Here is a 27,742-nt window from a genome sequence, read left to right as displayed (position 1 = left end):
AACCCAATTTTATTGGATTTTCACAGTGTATGTAAAATAATTATTGTTAATAAAAAAGAATGCATTTACGTAAAAGATGATCAATTATGTTTAATTCTGCTCTTTTGTATAATGTGAAGTACATTTCACAGAAGAAAATAATTTTAAATTGAGCCATCAAAATGTTCTGTTCCATTTCAAAAGGGAACATACTGACATTGAAATGTTCCACTTAAAGAAATTATAAAATACTCATTTATCCTAAAACACATTTGGCACAAGTCACTGTTTTCAAATTCTTTCAAATTTCATTGTAGTCACGGACTACTTATTTTAAATGTAAAACTTATCTTTAATTTGAGTATTCTGGACACACAGTTTGTCCACCTAGAAAAAGGTTTTCTGTTTCTGTAGACTGTGTTTTGGCTCAGCAACTTTTTATTTCCTGACAGGCAAAAAAATCTGCATCCAGTCTGGATTCAGGTATGGTATTTATTATTCATTACAGAATAGCATTGCTAGGATTCATGATAGGGCAGAATTATGATTTGACTGTCCATATTCCCACATCTTCCTCTCCCCTCTCTCCTAAGCTCATTGTCAACTCTGAAACTCATGGGCCTGCAACTGCAAGTGAAGACTTATTTTAGCCGTGGAGGACACAATGGGGCAACTAGTAGCTTGAGCAACCAGGACCTTCAATGATTCTTGCAATAACTCTTTTTCAAGTATACATGTTTGGAACATATTCATTCTTAGTTTCCTATTAAAGTATTTTTTTTTTATGTGTGGGGGAGAAATGATACTTTTTAATTTTTAAATCAAAGTATCCTAAAAAAGAAATTATTATGACATATTAGTAAGGGTTTAAAATTATTGCTATAAAGACAGGAACTTAGTCATAGCCTGTCTAGAAACTGTTACGCTTTGTCTCTATAGTTTTCCTTGCTTCTTTCCCGTCTTAATACAACACCGTATTCTAAGTAATGACAGAGCATGTTGTTTTGATGCCTAGAACTTATTCCCTCCATATCATTCCTTTCCTTTCCAAGTCCCTGTTCCAGCTCCACCAGTCTTCACCTCATACTATGACTTCACAAATGCAGTCCTTACAAATTCCTGTAGTTTCTTAAGGCTGCTGCATCTTGAAAGTCAGAAGGAAGATAGAGATTGAATCAGCTAGTGGTGACAGTGAATTCTTTTAGCCTGGAATCACTACCAGCTCCTGTTTCACACTGTAGTGTCACTGCTTCCTATGCTTCCCTCAACAACTCTTTTTTTTTTTCACCAACACTTCTCACAGCTTTTCTTTTAATACTCTGTTGTTAATGGCAGCCTGTACATGTCAAAAGTGCAGGGCAGGAGGGGGAAGATTCCACGGTAAGTCTGAGATATTTATTTTCGTAGAAGCAGAGAAAGTAAGATATATTGAAGTATATTTATGATGTATTTTCATCTAAGTTCTATTTTAAATAATCCCTTTTTTGCTACTTCTCTTGCCTTATGTACAATCTGTAACATCTCTCTTCACAAGTAAAAACTGAAATATGACTGCTCTCTGCCTCCTTCTCTACTCCACTTCTGAATCGGTCTGTAGAGAAAGCAGGGGAAAGAGGCAAAGGTCTTTTACATCAGTTGCATTTTTGCTGCCTTAGTTTCCTCTCTGCTTTCAAAAGCCTAGAGAATGGGGTGCATTAAGCACAGCATTGTCAGCCAGTCAAAGGAGGCAATTGTCGCACTCCACTCTGCTCTGGTGTGGCCTCACCTCAAGTACTGTGTTTTTGGGTACCACAATATAAAAAAGACATTAAGCTATTAGAGACCATTCAAAGGAGGGTCACGAGGATGGTGAAGGGTCTGGAGGGGAAACTGTATGAGGAGCAGCTGAGGTCACTTGGTTTGTTCAGTCTGGAGAAGAGGAGACTGAGAGGAGACCTCATGGTGGTCTTCAACATCCTCTTGAAGGGAAGCAGAGGGGAAGATACTGATCTCTGCAGCCTCATAACAAGTGACAGGTCTCAAGGAAATAACATGAAACTGAGTTGGAGGAGGTTTAGGTTGGATATCAGGAAAAGGTTTTACAGCCAGAGTGTGTTTGGACACTGGAACAGGCTCCCCAGGGAATTGGTCACAGCAGCATTTGGACAATGCTCTCAGACACAGACACTTAGTGTGATTCTTGGAGTGTCCTGTGCAGGGTCAGCAATTGGAATTAATGTACCTGGTGGGTCCCTTTCAAGTCAGAATATTCCATGATTTTATGACTCCTGTTCAGAAGCTGAACAGGAAAATGGTCAGGAACAGGAAGGAAAATGTGAATTCTGATTTTAATTCTAAAAGTAAAATTTTAATGATGAAAGATACATCTTTGTTTTTTAATTCAGTTTACCCATCTCTTAAGAAAAGATAATTAATTTTTCAAATATTAACTCCATTTGTGATTCCTTCTCTCCTAGCTTTTCTCTCCTGTGCTCTCTGTAACTGTTTTTGTCTGTCCCAGTGCAAATAAATAGATAAAAGAAGCAAGGATAGGAATACAGTTTGACAGCTCTTAGGTTCACATTGGGAAACAGAAATAGCAAATTTCATTTTGCATGGTGATGAAACATGTTGTCAGAGATTCTTCGTTCTCATAGGTTGACAAAAAGCAGATAGGAGCAGTCCATGATGAGGTGACTTTAAGTATTTCTAAGGAATACAGGAGTTTGTATTAGGTTATGGCTAATAACCTAAGCTTGTAGCAACAGAAATATGATCAAAAGTGAATCCTTACCTTTGTAAATCTATGTCATTCTACTGATATGGGTGTGACATTATACTTGGCTACAGCAATTGTAATACTTCTCCAGTCTGAAGTGCAGTGAGTCTATTGAAAATTAAGTCAATGAGGGAATAAGCCAACATAAAACCAGTACCTTACCTTGAGATTTTTTTTTTTATTCATTTGTTTACTTGGAGCTTTGCCGGTTTTTTCCATTTGAAGGCTACCATATTCTTTTACTGATAGAGCCTTATCCAACTATTGAACAAAAAGAAAGACAACATTAGCCACTGCAACAAAATTACAGGCTACAATGAAGAAATATTGCATTGCAGATAACAAAAATTATAAGTGTTATTAATTCTGTGTGGCATCAGTGCTATGATAAACAGCGAACAACTCTACATCTGCCAGAATTGGTGTGTTCTCAATCGCTTAAGAACTTCAAAACCACTTCCAAATGTTTTAGATCAGTTGCAGCATTTGAAATGATGCTACATAAAATGTATACCATCAGGCTAATATACCTAGTCTTTTGACAGAAGTGATGGAATAGCAGTTCAAATTGAATATTCAGACTCTGTTTCTGCACAGTAGTTATAGCCTTGAAAATATTTCTGTGTGAATAATGTCCCCTATGGCCATGAGAGTTGTTTCTAATTCCTTCACATCATTTTTACTCTTATGATACAGTAATTGTATAGCCTACCTCTTCAAAAACTGCTCAGATGCATTATTGTAATATATATGTATTCTTGTTACTTTTTTCTGTAAAAAGCTGAGGACTTTTTTTTTTAAATTCTTGGCTATCTATTAAATTTATAAGAATATAATTACTAACATGTCAAAATAAGTGTGAAAAATAGATTTACTTGTCACACAGTTTGGTCTTTCAGTTGGTCATGAACCATTGGTGTGATTAAGACAGGTATATGTGAGTAGTAAGTCAGAGAAGTTCAAAGATTTGCAACATAGCCTTTTATGAGCTGATTTAAAGCAGGTGAAGATTCAGTTCAGCATATGAAATCACAAACTGTGAGGTATGTTTCTCATGTATTCTTATACCTTCACTCTTCTTTGCAACGTGAGCTGTCAGTATTTGCATATGCACAGTCATCATTTGTCTAATGATAGCTCATCTAAGAATATATATGTAAAAATAAAGCAAATATGGGGTAAAATAGTTAAGAAAGCATTAGCACAATTTTATTTTAGATAGTGAAAAATAAGAACAAATCTAAAGCCAAATTCCCTCCCTCCCACTTCTTCCCAGTATCAACTTCACTCCTGACTCATTTACCTCTTCCCTCTCCCCTGAGCAGTGTAGGGGGAACTGGGAATGGGGGTCATGGTCAGTTCATCACACATTTTTTTTTGCTCCTTCTTCCTCTTCACACTCTTTCCCTGCTCCAGTGTGACACCCCAACCCATGGGAGAGAGTCTTCCATGTACTTCTGCACCGTGAGTCCCTCCCACGGGCTGCAGTTCTTCATGAACTGCTCTAGCATGGGTTCTTTCAATGTGGTAGAGTCCTTCAGGAACACACTGGGTCCCCAAAGGGTTCCCACGTCCTGTAATGACACCTGCTCTGTTTTTTCCATGGGGTCACAGTGTCCTTTAGGCACATGCACCTGCTCCAGCATGTGGTCTTCCATAGGCTGGAAGTGGATATATGCTCCACCATGGACCTCCATGGATGACAGCTGAACACCCTCCCTCGCTATAGTCTGCTCCATGGGCTACAGGGCAATATCTACTCCAGCTCCTGTAGCACCTCTTCTCTATTCTTCTTCCCTGACTTTGGCGTCTGCAGGACCATTTCTCTCAAATTTTCCCACTGCTTTCTCCTGTTTTTTACCCTTTCTAGATATGTTACCACAGAGGCATTACCAACATTATTGATAGGCTCATCTTTTGCCAGCAGTAAGGCTGTCTTGGAGCCAGAGGGAATTTGTTATCTGACATGGAGGCAGCTTCTGATGTCTTCTCACAAAAGCCCCTCTTATAATGTCTGCACTAGCAAAAACATTGCCATGGAAATTATGTAAGATTACCAAAAATAATTTCCTACACCGAAGTCAAAATAACATCATCACAACAACAAAGATGGACAAGTTACACACATTTCACCCCTTGTCTGTTCATCATAATCACAAAGAAAAAAAAAGTCCCCACAACTATTCTGCTCTCTGGGAGCGTTCAATTCATGTTTTGCCTGTTACCTCTCCCAATTATTGTCCTTGTCTCAAATTTTCAACTACTCCACCTTGGTCAAGGACTGTGACGGGCTGACCTTGAATGGCTACCAGGTGCCCAAGAAGCCACTATAGGGGTCTCCTCCTGAGCAGGACGGGGAAAAAAATAAAATGAAAATCTTGTGCATCAAAATAAAGTCAGTTTAATGAAGAAGAGCAAAGGTCACACATGGAAGCAAAGGAAAACAAAAAAAATTATTCTGTACTTCCCAAGAGCAGGTAATGTCCAGTCACTTCCTGGGAAATAGGGCCTCAGCATTTGTAGCAGTTACTTCTGAATATGAACACCTTAATAACAGATACCTCCCTCCTCCTCCTTTCTCTTAGCTTTTGTTGCTGAAAACAACATCGTATGACATGGAATAACCTTTTGATCAGTTTGGATCAGCAATCCTGGATAAGTCTCCTGCCAAGGTCTTGCTCACAACCAGCCCACATGACTTTGGAGCCGGAGTGAGGAATGGTAGGAGAGACAATCTTGTTACTATATGAGCACTGCTCAGGAATAACAGAAACACACGTGTGATATCAATCCTGGCTACAAAGCACAGCACTATAAGCATTGCTGTGGAGAAAGTTAATTCCATCCCATGCCAGTCACACCCTATATACGAACATTCCGATTATAGTGAAAAGAACTTTATATTTAAACTCTTATCTTTTAATTTAGATGAGACATAATTGTAAAAGAGAGTTGAAGTTGGGCTGAAAGAAAATAAGAAGAAAATTAGCTGTTCATTTACTGTTGTGGCATTTGACAAGGAGAGTGGAATCCTCTGTATTTCTAGGAATCCTTATATATTGTATTGCATAGGACACTGAAAAAAATACACATAAAATATAAAATAAAACCACCAGAGTTTTCTGTGGGTCTTGTACCAAGAATGGCTAGATACACCTTTACCAAGTTTTCAAAAGAATAAATGGACCTCATAGAAAAAACTTAATATCTTAAAATACATGTTAAAGTTATTTAAAATGTTTAAATTGTGTGAGAGGGAGTACATTTTTATGAAATCTACTTCTAACAAAATATTCCCCCATTATGTTTATATTTCTAGTACAAAACCACTTGCAGTTAGAACAAAAAGTTAATAATATAGATTAATGAAATCACAGGCTTTGATTTCTTGCTCTAGCAGACAAGACACTTCAGATTTTAGTCTGGTACATCTCAGTGGTAGTTCTGATATTACAATCATCCTCTGTAATGAGCCTTTTGCGTAAAGCGAATCAGTGACAGGTCCTCCCTCTGATTAATGCTTGAAATACTGATTAGGTACGAGGCATTGGATTTTTAAAAGCACCTACAAGTCTTCTAGAGATACCTAACCATTTGTAGGGTAATAATCTAATCATTCATTCGTTTCATCTTCCTAATAATATTGCATGTTTGTTCCCTAATTCCTGCTCTTGGAATTTTGAACAGTCTGTATAGAGATCCTCCAAATACATGCTGCAGTTTTCTTTCAGAGTCTCTACCATCTCCAAAGACATCAACCAGTCATAAAAGATTTCTTCACTATCTCTTTTTTCAATATCTTTATTTCCAGAAATATATCGTCATGCTGAGTAAGCGTCTTTCATTTCTGAAAGTTTCTCTTCTTCCGCTATCTATTCAGTGTCCATGTAATAACTGAATTCATCAAGGTGTTTGATATGATATTCATATCATATCAGAGCAAAAATTGGCATTAGACTTTCATGGAATCATGGAAAAAGTATTAATCAGTAACCTTATTTACTATAAGATTATTAATTATAAATGTTGTGCTACTCATGTCTCCTTCCTGCCTACCCTCAATTATGTCTCTGCACAAATTCATGACCATTTTGCAATTTATTTCTTGGTTCCTTTTGATTTATCACTATTATTCTCTTTGTAACAGTCATAGGATCCATGGTAGTATTTTTATCTGAGAATTTTATCTGGTAACACAATGGTAACATAATGGTGTATGTTAAAGAATTTTTCATTGCTAGTTTTATGAGGAACATTACTGGGTATGTGGTGCAGGCCTGACTGCAGATTCATAGTCAAGTTTCCAGCAAACCATCATCTCTTATTTTCTTTTAGTCTTTATCTTCTCCAAATTATCTCTTTAAATTGAATACCAGTGCTACAAATAAAGATGCAATATCATTCAGGACTTCTTCTCTCTAGTGTAATAAGCAATTCTTTCTAATCTGTGGGTTTGTATTTTTCTGTCTTAGCTATGTTTTCACTATCTCTCAATTTAGAAACAAACAAACAAACAAACAAACAACTTCTTTGTTTTCTTAATTTATTTTCCTAAAAACCAAGATGCTAAATAATCCTAGATAAAATACATATTCTTTTACTATCCTAACACATGAATCTTTTAATTAAATGCATTTACATTGTTTTCTTTACAACCATTTAAATTTTGAGTTCCTTTGACAGCACAATATGCAAATCAACCCTCTTGTCCTTTAATATATTTTTTTCAAACCTTCATTCCACAATTTTGTAATTATATTCAAAATGGTACACAGTATTTGAAATTATGCTTCATTTAGAAAAGCTATAGAAAAGTAGGCAGCTTTACCATATCATAGCATCCAGCAAAGCAAACCATTTACATTCAGGTTGACTGGAAATGTAAAGGATATTCTTCCTTTTTCAAATTTAAAATCTTTACTTTTCCTTTTTAAAATAATAGATCAAAATAGTCCATATCACATAAATCATATGCAATACTGATTTTGCAGCAATGAACTTTCAAATCTAATTCAAAATGTGCAGGTCATATAAATTTAGATCTAACTTGTTTTATAGTAGCTTTATATTTATATAAATATATGTTTTCTAATTAATATTTTCTTAGGATGAAAAGATGTCAGTAAATTTTTGTGTGTGTTTGAACATTGTTAAGGAACAGTTTTAACATTAATTTTATCTTCCTATGATTTTTAAAGAGGACAAATTGTTAACACTTTCAACACCAATACTGGTCAAGAGTTTAGTTCAAGAAACAGTTTAGGTGAAAAACTAGGCTTTATGTTTTGGTTTTGTTAACAACTGCTCTAGTCTTTTCCTTTCAGCTGAATAAATTCAGTAATGCTTTTCAAATGCAAAAGAAAGGATATAAAGAATTTAAGTAATTACAATACTTACAATTTTTCATGACAATCAGGCATTGAACCGCTCATTGTCAAACAGCAGACAATAACATGAGAAATGCCTGAGGCAAATATTCCTTGAAGGTGGCCTAAGGCTCTGCTCTAGCTGTATGCCTGAGCTGCAGAAAATACTATATTGGTTTTTCAGCATTAATGTACTTCACATTTTCATATTGTGTAACATTGTGTGACAGAAAGAAACAAGTTTTTACTATAAAATCCCTTCCCAAATAATTTCAAATCATTGCACATTACTTTATAGCTCAAAATCATCTGCAGTGATGTATAATGCTGAAATACAACAAATTAAACTAGAATGAAACATAGCATGACAAATGTTAGCTAGTTTCACATTTGTAAGACAGCCTAGGCTTCCAGTTGTTGAAATTACCAGTGAGGCACATTCAGCAGTCTTGGATTGTTCCTTTAGTCAAAGTGACTCTGTCTTCAAAATACCTGTTTCTTTTTTTTGAACTACAGGAGGTGAGTATCTAAGCGCTATTTTGCGAATTAAAAACAGTCACCTGTCTTAATTCCCTCCTTTCTTGGAAGACTGATTAAAACAAAGAAAGCTTAAATGGTGCTATAAAGCAAGATCAACTCAAAGTTTAATTTCCCTAAAAATCATTGCAATTGTTGAGAGGGTGCCTATCAGTCTGTAAATGTTCCCTGGGAAATATGGTAACGAATCCACTACCATGTGAATGAAAAACACTAGAAGGACTAGCAGGAAGCACTTTACCTCAGAGAGCAGAGGATCTGCAGATTGGCTTAAGATTTATGCATGATTCGAAAATAAGAATAATCCTAAACCAGCTCACATATTTAGTAATGATGAGAAGAGTCTGAGGACACCTATACAGGAGAGGAACAGACTGACTTTACCAGAAGATTAATTGTCTTGGTTTGGAGATCCTTTTCTCCTTGACAAATTTCCCAACAAAGTAAGCGTGTAGATCACAAATTATGTAGGTCATAAAAGCTCACTGTAATTTTAGATGATGCTGTGTTAAGGAAACTTCTTTGACCATCCAGGAGCCACTCTGGCAGTCACACTCCCACCACCAGAGACCTTTACTGCTGAGACCGAGGCCCCTTTGCAGCCAGTGGCTCCAGTGAGCCAACAGGTGCCCCACTTGACTCCCTACACAGCCCACACTCACACAGCCAGACCAGGTTTCCTCACCAGCTTCACCCCAGGTTTCCCATAACAGAGTCTCAGATGTCTTGTTCTGTAAGGCAATTTATTCATGGCACAGTGACACAGAAACAGCTTGAGCTGATGCCTCTGGGGAGGGACCTTGAACAAAGGCCTTTCTGTGCTTTTATACTCTCACAGTCTGTGTGCATGAAAATCCGTTGTCTTCTAGCTGAGTCCTCGGCTCCTGCTGTGTCTTTGGGTGTTCAGTCACCTGGTTGGTGCCACAGGTCCCTTTGTTCTGCAAAGGGTTGGTACCAGCTCCTGGCCTCTTGTCTCAGGCTCCTAACACCCAGAGCTCAACCTGCAGCTCACACTGCAGCTGCACACCGAGCTACTGGCACTAAAGGTATTCCTCAGCAATTGCAAAATACTCAGTTGAATAATTATGAAACAACATTACCAAAGGCAGAAGGGATCTCTGACTCCCATCTATTTCAGAGTAAAACTGCTTGTAACTAACAGTTAATAGTAGTATCTCACCGTTAATAACAGTATCTCACCACTGTGAGAGGATAAAGAGGGAAAGGCACTGTCTTCATCACTGTCAGGCAGAGACCAGTTTATTTTGAACCAAAGGAGAGGTTTGTCCTTTGTATAATCAAAGAGTCTTACCAAATTCAAGATTAGTTATTTCTGATTAAACATCAGATTTCTTTCTAAGGTAATGAAAACATATTTTTTGATTGAATTTCTATAGGGAGAAATTGAGAAATTATTTAGTAGAACCCAACAGGCTGGTTCAGAAACAGATGACTAATGTAACTTAATGAAGAACATGATAATAACAAGATACGGCACAAAGCAGTCACGGCAATGTGAAAAATTATGCCACTGCAGATCCAATCTTGTTCCATATTTCTAAACAGTAAAAGAACAGGTAGACTAAGTTGGTCAGAATACTAGTTTATCCAGGATAATTCAACGTGCCTTTTCAGAGGAAAATATATATCATTATTTAATCCCAAAGGAAAATCATTTCCTTTTTTTCCATCTCATGTCATAATTCTGGAAAATTACCTATTCATAGTCCTGCAAGAGGCTGAGCCCAGAGCCCCTTGCTGCTCTGGGGCAGGGCATTTCTGTCTCAAGCAGACAACCTTCATCTCTTGCTAAACAAGTGAAATAACAAGACTGGTTGTGTTAATGAGGACAAGTTACAGCTATAAACTATCTGGTATTAAAGGATAAATTTATTTTTGAAATTTATCTGTTTGGTCACTCGACTTTAGTCCACTTCAGGTTTCCTACCATCTGTTACAGTTGGGCTGTTGATTCAATGGTTTGATCTAGTAGCATGATCTCTGTGTGCCTACAGCAGTTTACATAGTTGGTGGAACTTTCCAGTTCCCCAGAGTACTATCAATAATATTGCAACATTTTCAGCAGATTTTATCAGTATTCTTAGAACAAAACATCTGAGTTGGCAATATATCTCTTCCCTGCACATGGATGTTGATATCGACTATGCCACCATCTGAAGCTACTTTGAATAGTCTAGTTTTCCCTCTTCTAAACAATTTCCTTTTTGAAAAAGAAAAGAACAAGAACAAGAAACAAGATGATAACACTTTTTCTGTGCTTCATGGCTTTGAAACTGACACACTAGAAGGGTTTTTAAAATTCACAGTAATTAGAACTTTTCATTCAAAGTACAGGCCAGTGAGAGCTGAATCAAAACGCAGTTTAACATCTGGAAGAAAAAAACAAATTAAAAAAAAACACATAAAAAGAAACATCAGTCACCAATTGCAAATAACACTTCAAAACAATAAAATATTCAGTTACAAGAAATTTACAGTCTCTCAGCTGAGAGGAAGGAGCTTGCATGAACTGTTCTATTAAGAAAACAAGAGAAAGTGTTCCAGTTCAGAAGGGAAGATTCTTATCACATATAAATAGATTTCTTGTAAATTGGGGAAATTAATCACAAGCATAAATTTGCAGGGGAGGCTACTTATCAAAACTTGAAAAACCTGATTTTTTGCTTGTATTAACTATTATTTCTTGACATTTTAACTTAAATTGAACAGTAGTTTTGTGGAAGTGTTTATCTTTCTCCATTATTACAGATGGAATTTAAAGTTTTAGCTTAGGTATGTCACAGAAATGAAGATAGAGTGAGTCTTCCATCTCATATGTATGAAAAGTAGAATTTAATTCAAATCTATAGAAATAAGTATATATTTATGTCTGCGTTTATATTCATGTGTAAATGTGTATTTGTATATATATAAAATGTTAAGAGCAGTAGTTGAATGATTCATAAACTAGAAAAGAAAATGCTAAAAATATAGTCAAAGTTCAATAAACTTTGGACAGTATGAACTGGGACAGTTCAGACAAAAAGTAACATTACAAAAATTAAAGAGCTAGAATAAAAGAAAATAGAATCCACCAGACTAATATTCTCAAATCTGCTACTGGAAATATTGATGGACATAGAAGGAAATGGGAGCAGGCAAAAAGCTCTTTGAAATCTACTAAGTGAAAATGTAAATCAGTGAAGCCAGAAGTGATATTTTTTACACTTATATTTACATTTCAAAGAAAATATTAATATGGTTAAGACATGAATGAATGAATTTACTTATCTTTTATTTTTGAGGATAAATACCAGTAGCAGCTATACACTTTTAGGAGTTATAAGCATTTTGGATGTCTTACTAAGATTTTAAAAATTAGACCTTAGATTCATTGTGGTAAGCATGTTTTGCCCATTTCAGTTCTGCTAAGTTCCCACATAATTTAAAAGAATACTGAAATGATCATATCTCTTTACGTGACAAGATCTGTTAACCTTGTTTTATTGAGCCTGAGGGGTAACTGGATGTCTATCTCATTTTCTCAGAAGTGAGATTTGGCTGTAGTTCAGTCCAGCCATAAATATAATGTCACCTACCTTAAGGTTATTTCTATTTATACTTTTACTCACAGCCTTTGGGCTTATTCTGGCAGCAAGAGATCTTTGACTAACCCCATTTTGTGAGGGAACCTTCTCTGGGCATAAACCCAAAACATACACCATTACAGTAGCTCTATAGGGAATCTTTAGGAACTTACTGAATCAGCTTTATGACTTCTTTGCACTGAACCATTAAAAATTTGCTGTGGAGTATCAGTGAATCTGATCCAAGAATTAATGTTATTGACTGACTTAGAATGATTATTGCAGAGTTGAGCTTTAATCCAGAATTAAAGAAAGGAGGTTTTTAACTAGAATTAGATCCAAATGAGTAAATTTAAATTAAGATATACAAACACTCATTCAAATTGTAAGACAAAATTGTGTAGAACTTGTATGAAACTTCTGTGATTATAGACATAAAAATAATCTTTTTTTAGGGGTTCATGCTGCTACCTTTGTATTAGAAGTGGAATTTGTAAATTTTTTGAGTGTCATTACCTCCTCTACCTTCAGTGAGAAATGAAGTTACTTAGTGCATCACAAGTATGGGACTTTTTGCTATTCTGTAATGTTATTAAAGTTGTTGACAGTTGAAAATATTTGTTTAAGTTATAAAACTTTTAACTAGTTAAATTTGTTGAATTTAACTTTGAATGCAGAGAACTCTGTTGTAGTTTACTCCAGCATAAATATTTTTTCTCCTCTAATCTACGTTAATAAGACTATTACTTCCTTGGATTTCTTATTTTAGCAACAGAAAATGATTTTAAAAAAAGGCTAATTCCTTTCCTTACTGAGCTGAAAATTCCTTAACATTTGTACTCTAAGACAATATTTCTGAAAGTGTACTGTATTAGCTATTTTATTAGTTTTCCCGACAGCTTGGCAATAGGGCCTCCTAATGTGGCATCAATACATAATGTGAGCTTTTTGTGCATGTGGTGGTTTGGGCTAGGCCTTCCTTGGTGACTAGTTTGTAACCAAGGAAGGGTCCAGATTTACCCAGTATTCCCTACGATTTTTACGTAAACCAGATTATAAGAAGAAAGGAGGAGAGGCTTTCGTTCTCTTTCCTTCCGGCGGCTTGGAGGTGCAGGTTCCCTGCTGTTGAGTCTGCCGTGTTGGGGAGCGAGGCCTGGTTGGGCCTTGTCGACCTTGGGAGACAGAGGTTGCCGGTGATCGTTCCGGAGCGACCCTCGGTTGTCCCAGGAGAGTAGTGAGCTATTTCTTTGCTAACTCTTTTAGTGGATAGATCTTGGGCTGCTAATTGGGATATTTATATACATAATATTTTGGTTTTGTTCCTTTTCCCTTCCCCCTTCCCTTTCCCTTATTTTTAATTGTATATAAGTGTAAATATATTTATATATCTCACTTTGGTTGTCTCTCTCTCGTTTCGGGTTTTCTTTCGTTTTTTTTTCTCCCTCTTCTCCCTGAGGTTTGAGGGGGGGGGGGGGAACTCTGGTGGTAAGGTTTGGAGACTTGGCAGGGAGCCAGCTTCAAACCATATCAGTGCAGAAGGTCATTCTTATTTGGAAGGCACATCATATTATGAGAGATGGCCCCTACAAAATTATAGATGGACATTTCTAAAAGGAAACATAATGTTCAAGTGTTGTTGAAAGAGATGGGGAGAGTTACCATTATTTTTTTCCAATGTAATATCTTTTGTTTAATACATTTTGTGAGGTGTGTACTCTTTTGTGAAAATCTGTCACTTTAATTAGAAAAATAGTTTGTTTTCATCTTCGAATTTTTAAAATTCTTTAATAAAAGAATACATTCACTAAAAAGAAAACACTTTAATACACAGAAATCATATTACCTTTGACTTTAAAATAGTAAGGAAAGTAATTGTTTTTTGAAGAAGACCTTTTAGCTTTCTGATTCTTCTTTTCAACATACTATAATATATTGCTAAATACCTTCACTCAAAAGTCAAATAGTTCATCCTTTGTAGTTCTTAGCCTTTGTAGGAGTCAAATCCCATTTTGTATTTGAGTTAAAGCCAGATTGTTAAACTACTTTACAGTATTTTGGACAAAAGGGAGAGAGCCTTGTGCAAGAATTTATACTAATAGCTCTGTTGAAATAATAAATACAGCACTGAAAACTAGGGGAAGTTAGGGGAGAGAAGAGGAGGGTGAGGGGAGAGGAGGGAAGGGAGGGAATACTGTATCATAGAATCACAAAATCGTAGAATGGTTTGGGTTGGAAGGGACTTTTAAGGGCCATCTAGTCTAACTCCCTTGCAGTAAGCAGGGACATCCTCAACTCAATCAGGTTTGCTCAGAGCCCTGTCCAACCTGACCTTGAAAGTTTCCAGGGATAGCACATTCACCACTTCTCTAGGCAATCTGTTTCAGTGTTTCATCACTCTCATCATAAAATATTTCTTCCTTATATCTAGTCTAAATCTACTCTATTTCAGTTTAAAACAATTACCCCTTATCCTATGGTAACAGGCCCTGTTAAGTCTGTCTCCATCTTTCTTATAGGCACCTTTAATACTGAAAGGCTGCAATGAGGTCTCTCACTACTGATTTAAGAGTCAGATAGAAACTGAGGTGGACTTTTTAGACCTGTCATAGGGTGCCATCTCTGTTTGTGGTAGATTTGTTTTGTGGACGATTGCTTTCCAGACAGTTGCAAAAGAAACCTCTGTATTCCTATTGCAATAATTTAATCTCTGCAAGCTGCTGATATTGCTTTGGGATAACCTGAAGTTCTTTCATGAAAAATTTGCCGATGTGACCTGCTCTTAATAGTATCTGCCAAATTGTGGCACTGTTCTGACTTGGTCAAGAGTTTTGGTGATCCATAAAGAGCTTGCTGGAATGTGTCACAGGGGAAAACCGTTTGTTGCACATGGTTTAAATCAAATCAGGCATTAAAATAGTTTATTGATTAATTAATGACACTCAACTGTTGAACAGTAAACCATACATTCAAAATCAATGTCAGCCATTGATTTGGTACTGGGCACTTAAGAAATGTCAGTATACTCCTATATATTTCTAAGCACTTTTTTATAACTAATACCAAAGCATTCTAATTCCCACATATATCTACAGTTTCGTGTACACACACACGGTCCACAGGGCATGTGGATGCACATCCCTCTTCCTGTGAGTGGGGGATACTTGCCTATACTTTTTTGGGGAGAGATAGTGGTGCTCTTGCTCTACATTCATCCAGCTGCCTACAACCTACTAATGCACATGCCTGTGAGACAGACTACAAGCCTAGTGGGAAAACAAAACAAAACAAAACAAACAGTCAAAAAAACCCAAACAAAAAGCACCCCGAAAAACCCCACCACAAAATAAATAAAAACCCTCACAGTACAAATAATGAAAATCTAACCCACATGCTATGGGATTTGACATACCAGAAGAGGTGAGACTGCTGCATCTCCATGCCTCCAGATTCATCCAGTAGCAAGGCTGAAGATGTGGACACAGGCACACAGAGAATGCATATACACCATAAATATAGTTATATACATGGCCAGCCACACAGATCACAGACAGACACTCAGAGCACTCACAAGAACAAACAGAACCAATGGGGTCATTCTACTCCCTTCTCACTGAGATGGATAGATGTCCACTGGTAAGAATACATGTTTATGCACACACATGCATCCAGAACTCTCTGGAACTTCCCTGGTCCCCTGAAGGAAACAGCCCATGGTCCTGCTTTTAGACACTCTTGGCTCCCAGAGCACAACATCTACTTATAGGACAGTTTGGATTATTTTTTGCTAATGATAACAGACAATCCCTCACCAACACCCTCTCCTTGTGCTGGCACCATGGATGCATGGGCCTCTGACTTCATGTCCAACTCTAGTGGCTGGCACTTGATTTCACTTTGGTCACTCCAGTCTCTGTCACCCAGGCATAAGGTCCCGTTAGCCAAGAGTTCCAGCCCAGCTGCTGGCACCCAGATCTACACTCCTTTTTGTTGCTTGCACCACAGACATGTGAGCTTTCCAACGCATGGTCTGACTCCAGTTGCTTGCACTTAGATCCCCATACATTTGTGCACACACACAGTGTGTGTGTGTCCCTTACGCAGGAAAAGAGTTAGGAGTTTAGTAAGAAGATAGGATGGACTGTGCTGATCAGTCACAGAATATGGCCAAAAAAAGTGCACTGATCAACAGTTATTTGCATGTGGCTAGAACTTTTTATACCCTCTGTTCTCCCATAGTTGTTTCTCCCTAAATCAGCTAAATTCATCCCTTTTCCTGCCTTTGTTTCTTCCTTTGATGATGTCCTTTCCTCTGAGTTCTTAATTTGTCTTCCTGCCTGTCATGGTGCACTTGTGCTTATCAGGTCCTGTGGAGATGGAACTTTAAGAGCTGATTGTTGATTGATATAGTAACCAATTATTTGGGTTCCTCCATCTACCATTGTCTGTCTATGCTCCTCTGTGGTTGTGGAGATGAAGTTTTATCACACAGCCTACCAAGGCTTAGATCAAGACACTGATAAGTAGGGTTCTCATGCAATGATGCCTATGTGAGAACAGTTTTTCTCATTTGGTATCGTATTCAGTGGGGCTCAATTCAGCTGTGTGAACACTGTCATCTGGTGCTGTTGAAGTTGTTCTCTGATCCTGCCTGACATCCAGCTGACACTACAAAAGTATGCAAGTTCTTCCTGCATCTTGTGTTGTGCCTGCCAACACCATACGGATAACTTGGACACCTTAACCCACTGCAGTATATTTAAGTTGCTGAGTCATACACCTTGTGCTTGTCACCATAATTATTCCATAGGCTCCTCTACTGTATTGTATTTTGACTACAATGTGGCCAAGATTCAGGATCCATGTGACTAATATGCAGGCACTGACATTTAGACAGCTTAATCTGAAAATGAATCCTACCTAGGTTTCACTAGCGATCTTTAACTGCTCTGTAGTCAACAAAAGAGGTGGGGGAAAGGGAATGCTGCTTTTGTTCACAGGAGTAAAATAACTCAATAACAATATACCATGTTCGCTATAGCAGAGAGGATAGAAAGATGAAAGTAAAAAGTCTGATAAAGTCTCATGGGACAAAGAGGATATATGGACTTGGGACAAGTTTGTGCTATTCTATACTTTGTACTATATCTCACATGGGTGCAAAGTAGGAATTAAATGCTTTCACTCTGATTTTCAGTGTAAAAAAGATAGTCTCTGTTTCTTCATTTTACTGACACTGGAAATATATAAATGAATTATCAGCATAACTATTCTGTTTAGTTTAAAATCTGCACATATTAACTTTCAAACAAGCTGTAATGTGGTTCATGATGCACTGTTTCTCTCTGTTTAGTTGAAACAATTAATCTTATGATAGAAAAGACAGATTCAGCAAATGAGGTTTTAACAAATCTGGCTTTTGCAGATCTCAGACCCTGAAACACTTGCTCCCAGCTTGTCCCAGTGTGAAAGGTTGATCAAGCACTACACTGCACTGCTCAGATTACAGAATCATCCTGCCCTCTCTTCAGATCTTTAGGAAGCTTTATGCCTCGAGTTTCCCCCTATGGGGACTTCAGGACAAAAGGCCTTTAGGACCCAAGGGTCCTTCAGTCCTTGGGGACTGGATATTCTTCAGGGGACACTAATGGGTAATTCTGAGGATGAAGACAGTTTCAACTGCAACTTATCTATGAATGAGGATTACAAGGAAAAAAAAGAATCTGTGTATTTCTATCCTACTCTGCTGTCACATAAAAAATCAACCTGAGGTACAAGTTATTATTATTATTATTATTATTATATTATTATATTATATTATTCTATTATTATTTCCTCAGCTTGCCAAACCAGCAATCTCAACAGATTTTTAAAGGATAAACAATACTGTGCTGGAGCAGCAGATTTATGAATACACTGGAGAAACAGGTGCAAGGGACGTAGCAGGAAAGAAAGATGCTGAGACGATATTACATGAAAAAATAGCACTGTCTTTCATGATGCATTTTAGCTTAAGTCCTTGCTGAAGGATAAACCAGATTTTTGTTTAACTTTTATGGATCTTCAAGAAAACTTTCAAGTAAAGTCCATCACACTGTTTCCTATGAAATTAAACACGATACAGACAACATAAATAACATCTTGGGTATTGTGGAGAAGTTCAAAAGATATGGAGAGCGTATTTCTCTCCTGTGATTTCTCAAGCAGAATTCTTCTCTTTGTTATTATTGTGGGGTTTTTTTAATTCAGAAATTTTATAAGCATAATATTTACCACACAGATTCCCCTTTCTCCTTCATTCAGAACTGATGTCTCAGTATCTATGGCATAACCATAGCATACCATCTGTAAGACCAAGTCTCTTACTGTTGAACAGTACATTCTCGGTGCAGATGAGCATTTTCAGTTTGTTTATAATAATTACAGAATATAACTGTAAATTGATATTTAATGTCTTCTCTGCTAGAAAAAAATACAATCCAAGCTTTGGAATAGTATCTAAGTAATCTCATCAGTGTCTGGTGGAAAGGGAAGCTGAAGCCTACAGCAGAATCACTGTGCTTGATGAACAGTATAATCTTTACAGGAGTGATGCAGATTCTATCCTCTCTTATCAAATCTGTCTCTACTGGAAGTAGCAAGATCAGATCCACTTCACACTAGCTTATAACTTATTTAACTCCATGTCTGAATGTGTAAATCCATGGTGGTGCATTAAATATTCTATGAAAGGTTTTCCTTTGTAGGTAAAGCCAAAATATTAACTTGTATTATGAGTTGAACAGCTATTCAGCTCTCTGTCTTTTATTCTAGACTGAGTCTGAGAAAGTCATCTAGAGTGAATCTATTACATGAATTTCCTTTCAGATGATTCATAGAATCAGCATATGCTGAATTGGAAGGGACCCCCAAGGATCATCGAGTCTGACTCAGCCCTGCACAGGACCATCCCCAAGAGTCACACCATGTGCCTGAGAGTATTGTCCAAATACTTCCTGAACTCAGACGGGAGCCTGTTCCAGTGCCCAATCACCCTATTTCCTGATACCTAACCTAAATCTCCCCTGACTCAGTTTCATGCCATTTCCTCAAGTCCTGTCACTGGTCACAAGAGTGAAGAGATCAATACCTGGCTCTTCGCTTCCCTTGGGAGGATGTTGAAGACCACAATAAGATCTGCCCTCAGCCTCCTCTTCTCCAGGCTGAACAAGCCAAGTGACTTCACCCACTCCTCGTACAGATTCCCCTCCAGACCCCTCAGCATCCTTGTGGTCCTCCTTTGGATGCCAATAGCTTAAAGTCTTTTTTGTTTCGTGGTGCTTGAAATTGCACACAGTACTCAATGTGAGGCCGCACCAGAGCAGATTGACACAGTTCATTGTGTCTGACCTCTGCCATTTCATATATGTTTCCAGATCTCTGATACTTCATGTATGTACTTATGCAGGGTCTACCTCTGCATTAATTAGTTTAAAGTAATATGGTACATTCACATTGTCACTGGCACTGTTCATTTATGTGGTTAAAATATTAGAATAGTTACTTAGGAAAAAAGTCATGTGCCATTTAACACTTTCCAAAACAAATTCTGGTCTTGGCCCAAAACTTGGCATAATCCATCACCTATTTCCAATTGGCAAATATCAACCCTAACTGCATGGGTTTGAGTAATTTAAAATCTGGAGCATAGGTAATTTCACATTAGTTGGACCAAGAACACAACTAAATAATTTTTCTGAAAGCATAGAGATAGCCAATGTTCTGACTAAAACAACTATGATCTCCACACTGCTAAGCAGACAATTCAATATTTTTGGGGTAAAACTCTGCCTCAAGTTAATTAAACTTAACTCTATGTCTGCACAATGGAAATAAACCCATCTCCATTGTTCAGGGTGAGCTTTCTTCTGTATATCAGTGTTTCTCATTATGGTTGCAATAGCAATTCTAAAAGTACTTAAAACTTTTATTACAAACTTTGCTACTTTGGGACCTATATAAGCAACAGATTTATGATAAGACATAGGACAGCTTTTCAAAACAAGTCTGGTTTTATTACTCAACTGGAACGTTAAGTTTGATGGGTTGGAATTGAAAAACAAAAGATTTGATGTCCACATTGGCAATACTGTCTTCTGATGAGTATGAGGCTTCATCTCTGTCTCATTTCTGAGCAGCCAAGTTTTTATCACTAATATCCTATTGAGACAATTCTTTGTTCTAAATTCTGTTCACGCTGTTTTCATATGCTTCCTCAGTCAGGTATTCATTAAAACTTGATATATAGTCATTCATCTTTCATTGTACTGTTAAAGCAACTCCAATCCACCGTTAATATTTTTGTAGTTCTTTTGCGCCAATACAGACAGGTTCATTTGCATAATGCCAGTCCTTTTTTTGAGGCATGGAATTATCCCCTTAGCCGTGAAAAATAACAATAAAATATAATTTAAAAATCAGATATAGAAAAATGAGATCGACTTAGCTCTTAATGAAAATAATGCAGAACCTCTTAATACCCTCTGCACTACCTATATCTCACTGATTTGTCACAGCATTATGTGCACAGCATGTTCAAATAACAACTGAAAGCCCTGTTGATTGAACATCTGCCACCATATGTGGAAAGCAGGACTTTGCAAGATCTTTGAGTCTTTCAAATCTAGGCTTGTGTTTCAATATCTTCAAACTCCAGGTGGATTGGGAACTCCCAAAAAAGTCCTTTCTCTGTGTATTTTGTCTTCCCTAAACTGCTTTCTTCTCCTGTGATTTTTCCTACTGATAGAAAACTTAATCTCTCAATTAGGACCTTCAGCATGAAAAGATAAGGTGAGTATAGTCTTGAGATGTGCTGCTGTATGACTTAGAAGTTAGTATGATCAAACACTTAAGAAATTACTTCAGTGTAAGTGATTTCCTTTAGGGTCTTTTGAGGACCATCCTGTAGTATGACAACTATAATGTTTTAAAACCCATAAAAATACCATAGTCATAATGAATTCACAAGGCTACCAAAGCTAAATTCTTCTTCCTCCTTTACTGTTTAATCCCTCCTCTTTGTAAAAAAAAAGATAATCTTTATTTCTTAAGAAATTAAACTTCAATAATAATGTAATTTAGCTAGTGCCCTTCACCTAAATATGAAGTTAAATGATTATAAAGTAATGAGTTATCATGAATGTCTATCCAAAGCACATGTGATTTCTTTTTGTTAATCTAGTTTGCTGTCAGTTTAGCCATTTATAATGTCAATAGTAAAAATTGGAACACGATTTTATTAGTGAGTGTTGGACCAGTGTCATCTGGTCCAGCCCCCTTGCTCAAACAGGGCCACTAAGAGCAAGTTGTCCAGGATAGAAAAAACCCCAAACATCTAGACATTATCTCCTAGTATTGGGCCTCCACTACAACCCTGGAAAACCTATTGCAGGGCTTGGTCATCCTCCAGTAAAAATAAAATAAACAAAATAAATAAATAAACTAACTAAATAAATACGTAATGAATAAAGCATTAAAAAAAATACTCCCGTGTTTCCATTTGTTCCCATTGCCTCTGGTTCTGTCACTGGGAACTACTGAAAGAACCTGGTTCCAACTTCTTTGCAGCCTCCCTTCAAGTATTTATGTACATTCATAGTGCCTTCTTTTCCCCATGCTGGAAAATAGCAGCTCTCTCAGCCTTTCCTCATGCAGAAGATGCTCCATTACCTTTATCGTCTTCATGGCCCTTTACTGGGCTCTCTTCAGTATGTCCATATCCCTCAGTGGAGCCCAGATCTCCATGTGTAGCCTCAGCATCGCTAAGTACTGAGGAAGATCATCTCCCTCAACCTGCCAGCAATACTTTGCTTAATATAGCTGAGGATACCACTAGGCCTCTTTTGCAACAGGGGCATGTTGCTGGTTCATTATCCACTGGGACTTTCAGGTCATTTTCTGTCAAGCTTCCAGCTAGATGGCCTTCATCATGTTTTAGTGCATGAAACTATTCCTCCCCACATGCAGGACTTTGAGCTTCTGCTTGTTGAACTTTGTAAGATTCCTATCAGCCCACTTCTCCAGCCTGCTGGGGTCCCTGTGGATGGAAGCATAACCCCTTGGTGTATCAGATACTCCACTCAGTTTGGTCTGCAAACTTTCTACCTCTTAATCCAGATCACTAATAAACAGGTTAAACAGGACTGGACTCAGTATTAGTGATTCACTCTGGGGTTAACCACTAGCACTGGCCTCCAAATAGATTTTGTGTTGCTGCTGTTGACCCTTGCAGAACCATTCAGATAGTTTTCAATCCATGTCATACTTCTCAGTTTGCTTACTGTGCACTTCGATATTCCAACATAGGGTAGCTGCTGAGGTTTTAAATACGTCACTGCTAATATTAGCTTGATTATTGGCATTTCTAGTTCATAACTTCCTGCATCAGACTAATGCTGTAGTCCTGATGCATTCCCTGTTTGCCTGATTTTTAATATATTGATCCTAATGTATTGTCTTCTGATCACATTCATACAAAAGAGAAGATTTGAAAGCTTATTTCTCCATTCCTGCTAAGAAAATAATCAACTTCATCTCAGTGCTTGAATGTTAACATTTTTGTCTACACATGATACCTGGAATCCATATAGGAGGAGGAGTTGTAAAGCAGTTTTGCAGTCACACATACAGTCCATATATTCCAAGTGTTTTCAAGCTAGAGAATGCTGACATTGAAGCGAATGCTCTGTTCCGGGCAGGAAAAGTTTACATGAAAACTTGTCCCCAAAGACAAGTTGAGTGAGAAAGATTACTCCCATGTCTTCTATTTGGTTTTTTTTTTTAAAACTAAGATAGATAAAACATAGAGAATAGTTTTATTATAGACCAAACGCACTTTTACCAAATTACTGAAGTGATGTTAAAAAAATGCCTGGTAATACTACCATCTTGGCTAAATGTAACATGTAAGCACTTACACTTAAGGCCATTTTTGTTTTAGGTTTGGCAATTTCATCTATGAGTCCACTGAGGTTATGCCTCTTCTGTGAAATAAAAAACAGGACCAGGGACTTCCTGTGGGAGCGATAACATGTCATATCCCTTAAAAAAAGTTGCAGTTTGGGAGAATTCTCAACTCTAAGGGATTCTAGCTCTTACATCCCCAAAAGTTACTCTGCCTTGTGCCCTAGGACTACTCAGCACACTGAGTATATCCAGACAAGGATGCAGGGCTATCTTTCATAGCTCATTTGCATTACCATGTGGGTATAAATACAGTCAAGCAAGAAAAAAATCCTAATTTGAGTATTTATGCTATGATGCCATAAATAAGATCAAAACCATGTGCATGTTCACAGACACACAGGAAAACATAAAGAGTGTAAGTGAAAACAGAAATTAATTCAAAGGTACAAAAAAATAAAAAATAGTTTTGCATTCCAAACAGTGACCCGCTTTCATAGTCTTCACTGTGAAATCAGGAATGAACATCAAAGTATAGATTTACAACTGAGGAATGTGATGCTTGCTTTATATAACCAAAACCACATTGCTATTACATCCACAGTATTGTCTTTAGTCTTCCCAAATTACAGAGTATATGATTTCTGTCTCTGTACATGTTGTGTTTGCTTGGACAGGTTTTCAAACACGACTTTTCCTTTGTCATAGTAGGAATTGAACTGTTTACATTTAAGAGAACTATTTTAATTTCTGCACTTTCCTGAAGGATCTGAATTTTGGAATGGTATACACTGTATCTGAGTCCTTAAAAATGAGAAAGTCTGTAAATAATTTGAACGAGCTTTAACCACATGCAAATCAGGGAGACAGAGCATACATTACAGAAAGACATGACAGTAACACTCCTTACATTTTTCCCCCTCATAAAAAAAATGCAAGTGCACAGGGCAATCAGTGTATATGTAAATTCTGTTACTAAAATATTCAGTTTAATCAGTAAAATAGGCACAAACTCAACAGTTGGAGTGTGCAGCTGAATCTGTGATAAATATCAAGGCATGAACCGTGAGTCATAAAGGAAGAAAATGCAGGGTATCAAAATATTTCTGACTGGTATATATTAGCTTCAGCCAATTATGTAAATAGCAATATGACCTGAAAAGTGAATAGTCATTTGAATGAGTTGGAGTTGACAAGGAAAATACAGTTTGATCACATTTTGGAACTTAATTTCTAGGATGGTTATGAGGTGCTGTCCTTCAGAATGACATTGACTAAAGCCTGTATTTTGAGATTCTTCACCAGTGGAGGAAATTAGGCTCAGGACTCTTGTTATAAATTCAGAGATCTCCACTAACTGGTTACTGAGGTTTTCTTGTTTTATCTTCTATTCCTTTCACTTGTCCCTCTGCACACACTCCCCCATCACCTCAGCTGTTTTAACCAGTGACATAAGTTTCTTTGAGTTGTTCTATGAAACTAAAGAGTAAAAAATATTGATTTATCTTATTTTAATTTATAGAATTATAGAATAGGTTAAGGTTGAAAGGGGCTGTAAAGATCATCTAGATCCAATATCCTTACCATGGACAGGGATAACGCCCAGTAGAGTAGATTGCTCAAAGCCCCATCCCACCTGGCCCTGAATACTTCCAGGGATGGGGCATCCACAACTTGTCTGGGAAACCAGTTCCAGTGCCTCAACTTCCTCATAGTGAAGAATTTCTTCCTTGTAGCTAAATCTGCCCTCTTTCAGTTTGTAAATGCTCTCCCTTGTCCTATTACTACATATCCTTGTAGAAAGTCCCACTGCAGCGTTCTTGTAGGTCCACTCTAGGTACCATACAGATGTTATTTTCAGAATATATCACATAATAATTTTTTTTTCTGCATAGGTATATATTTGTCTTGGTTTTAAACTTAAGGAAATTTGTTAGATATTGCACAAGTACATTATTCTGCTAATTCAATTCAGTTTTAAAAATAAAACAGTTCAAACTCTAGCATTTCAATCTGATAAAAAAGCACATGCCTCCTCCTGGAAACTAAGTCTTTGAAGGGCATGAGATCATTTTCTTGGGATATTTCAAAAAGTTGAGACATTAAAAGATGGTAGATCAGTTCTAACTAACTTGGTTCCTTGAGCATATATCTATCAAAATTGTTATTAGACACGACCTATTATCATACAATACAAGGAAATCTGGCTATTAAACTTACCAGGTAATGGAAAGTACCTTTAGAAAATAATTTCCAGATACATTTCTCTTCATGAGGAAGCAAATCTTTAGTGATTTTAAAATAAAAAGAAAAAAAAAAAAGGAAGGAAAACCAACCAACTAATCAAGAGCAAAATAAAATAGCCCATAGTCAGATTAATGTTTGTTTGTAAGAAAGTGTAAATGAAAATTTTGAGCAGAATTGGTTAAGAGTGATAACCAATAAACAATATCAAGTATATATCTAAAACTAATTTTTAGGAAAGCATAAGTGTCATTGGTTTTGCTCCTCTAGACCATCATTTTTTGAAGTAACCTCATGTTAACAAAATTATACCAGTATTTATTTTGTTAAATAAGAAGTCATGGAGAGTACTTTGAACTCAGTAAGATGTATCATAGATCAACCTTCACTTCTATCACAAGAATCCAGAATTGCAATACCAAAGCAATGAAAGATGTCAAAGAATTTAATTTCATCAAAAATTCATTAAAGTGAATTTATTTTTATTGATTCCAATTATCTTAAGATACACTAGCTTTGAAAAATCAATATTGTTACTTTTTAGAAACATAATATTTCTAATATTCAAAACCATCTAACATCAAAAAAACTATACTAATACAAAGCAACTCTAAATCTAAGTCTTGATGCAATTTGTCTATCAAAGGTACTTATAGAATGGATATATGTAATTAAGCTACTTGATTTAAAATCCTTTTTCAGTATCTACTTTATGTTTTTTCATGAGAAAATAAAATTAGACAAAAAATTGTTAAGGTTATTACCAAAATATATCTATCCTGAGTAATTTCTAAAAGTTTATTGCAGGGTTGTAGGAGAAAACTACACCTATTAGGAAAGAGGGAAGGGGAGAAACAACAGAAAAACCTTTGAGAGATTTAAAATCTTAAGCAAATACTGAATATGAACATAAGCCTGAAGATTAAGAATTAGTCAATATATCTGGTATCTGATAGAATAGTTGAGCAGTCAGGGCAAGGGAAGCCTTGATGATTACATAGAAAAGAGGAAAATTTTTGATTTTTATTTACTTATTCTAACCAAGAATATTCCCTTCAGTGAGATGTTTTTAGAAGAAAATACTACATCTAGGTAGATGGTGATGCACATCAAATCAGTTTTTGAAAGGTTGCTACACCTCTAGTACCATACTAATGTCTAATAAAGTTCAATCTGGGGAACAGGAGTACAAGAAATTTGTAATTCAGTTTCAATTGAGACATACCAGGTGAAGTTGATGCATAAGTGTAATAATTTACTCATTTACAAGCTGATTAAACATCTTTTTCTTAGGAGATAAGTATTTCCTGAGAAAGATTAATCTTATTCTCATATAAGCACCTATTAAAAAAATCAAATTAAACTCATTCTGATCTCAAATGCCTACTTATACAGGTTTAAACTGAGGTGCTCATCATTTCTGATCCTATTATTACAATCCAAAGCATCCACCTCCCCTGAGATAATAGTGAAAGTGTTACAACAGCTTTTGAAAAGATACTATGGAGTCATAGTCTGATTCATACTGAGTTATTAAATTGCTGGATTTTACAAATGCAGTAGCCTGCTTGTAATAGCAAACAAAAAGGCTGAAAGAATGTGTGATACTCAAAGCATAATAGGACTGATATAAACCAGCTGATGAAACAAACCAATTAAGCACTGCAGAACAGTCATAAGTACTTTATTCTATATATCAGTGATCACAGACAGCTGTGTAGATGGCACAACACTGATGTCAAATGAAATTGCCAATCTAATTGCTGTCACATAGTTATCCTTTTCCTAGTCTACTTTCCTCTACAATGAACATAAAGTTCAGATTAGAAGATAATTCCTTTGATAGCAAAAGAGATAGAAATTCTGGAAATACTTTGCCTGAGAATGTGCCAGGTAATAATTATAAGTTGCTGCTGAATGAATGACCTTACAACAATAGTACTGTATTTCAGTGAACAACTTTAATCCTAAGAAAGAAGGGATTTGAATTTATGTCAACAGCGCACTTTCAGTAAAGTTTGCAGGTGGGTTTTAAGCTTTGGAATTTTGTCACACATATAGACACAGACTTATATATATACACACACCAGTATGTGTATAGACTGATAAAGAAAAAAAAAAAAAGCTTTTGGGCTGTGAAACTGTGAGCTACTGTGGCTCATACATTTGATGGGATGCTTTTTGAGGGCAGACATAAGATAGCCATATGCACCAATCTCTCCAGCAACTACTTAAGAGTAATTGCTGCAGTACTCAGCTGATGCTAGCAAATCCTGCCTTGTCGTGGACTCTAAACACTATGCATACAAAAATTAGCAGCACTTCTAGTTATC

At 36.6% G+C, this 27,742-nt stretch overlaps 1 long non-coding RNA gene across 4 annotated transcripts in view; it reads left to right on the top strand.

Moving 5' to 3' along the window:
* The first annotated feature begins 1,137 nt into the window (after positions 1-1,137).
* The window catches only part of LOC127467607 (uncharacterized), a 40,512-nt gene continuing 13,907 nt past the window's right edge, over positions 1,138-27,742 (top strand). For 3 of the 4 annotated variants that reach the window (XR_007903213.1, XR_007903212.1, XR_007903210.1), the window contains exons 1-3: positions 1,138-1,216; positions 1,315-1,359; positions 5,323-5,458. This is a non-coding gene — a long non-coding RNA (uncharacterized LOC127467607). The remainder of the gene's footprint in view (positions 1,217-1,314; positions 1,360-5,322; positions 5,459-27,742) is intronic. The other variant, XR_007903211.1, reaches the window with a different exon arrangement.

This window comes from Manacus candei, unplaced genomic scaffold (genome assembly GCF_025592945.1).
Source record: "Manacus candei isolate 608988 ecotype Guabito, Panama unplaced genomic scaffold, ASM2559294v1 h1tg000014l, whole genome shotgun sequence".
Classification (NCBI taxonomy): domain Eukaryota; kingdom Metazoa; phylum Chordata; class Aves; order Passeriformes; family Pipridae; genus Manacus; species Manacus candei.
This window is presented reverse-complemented; position numbering and strand designations above follow the sequence as displayed.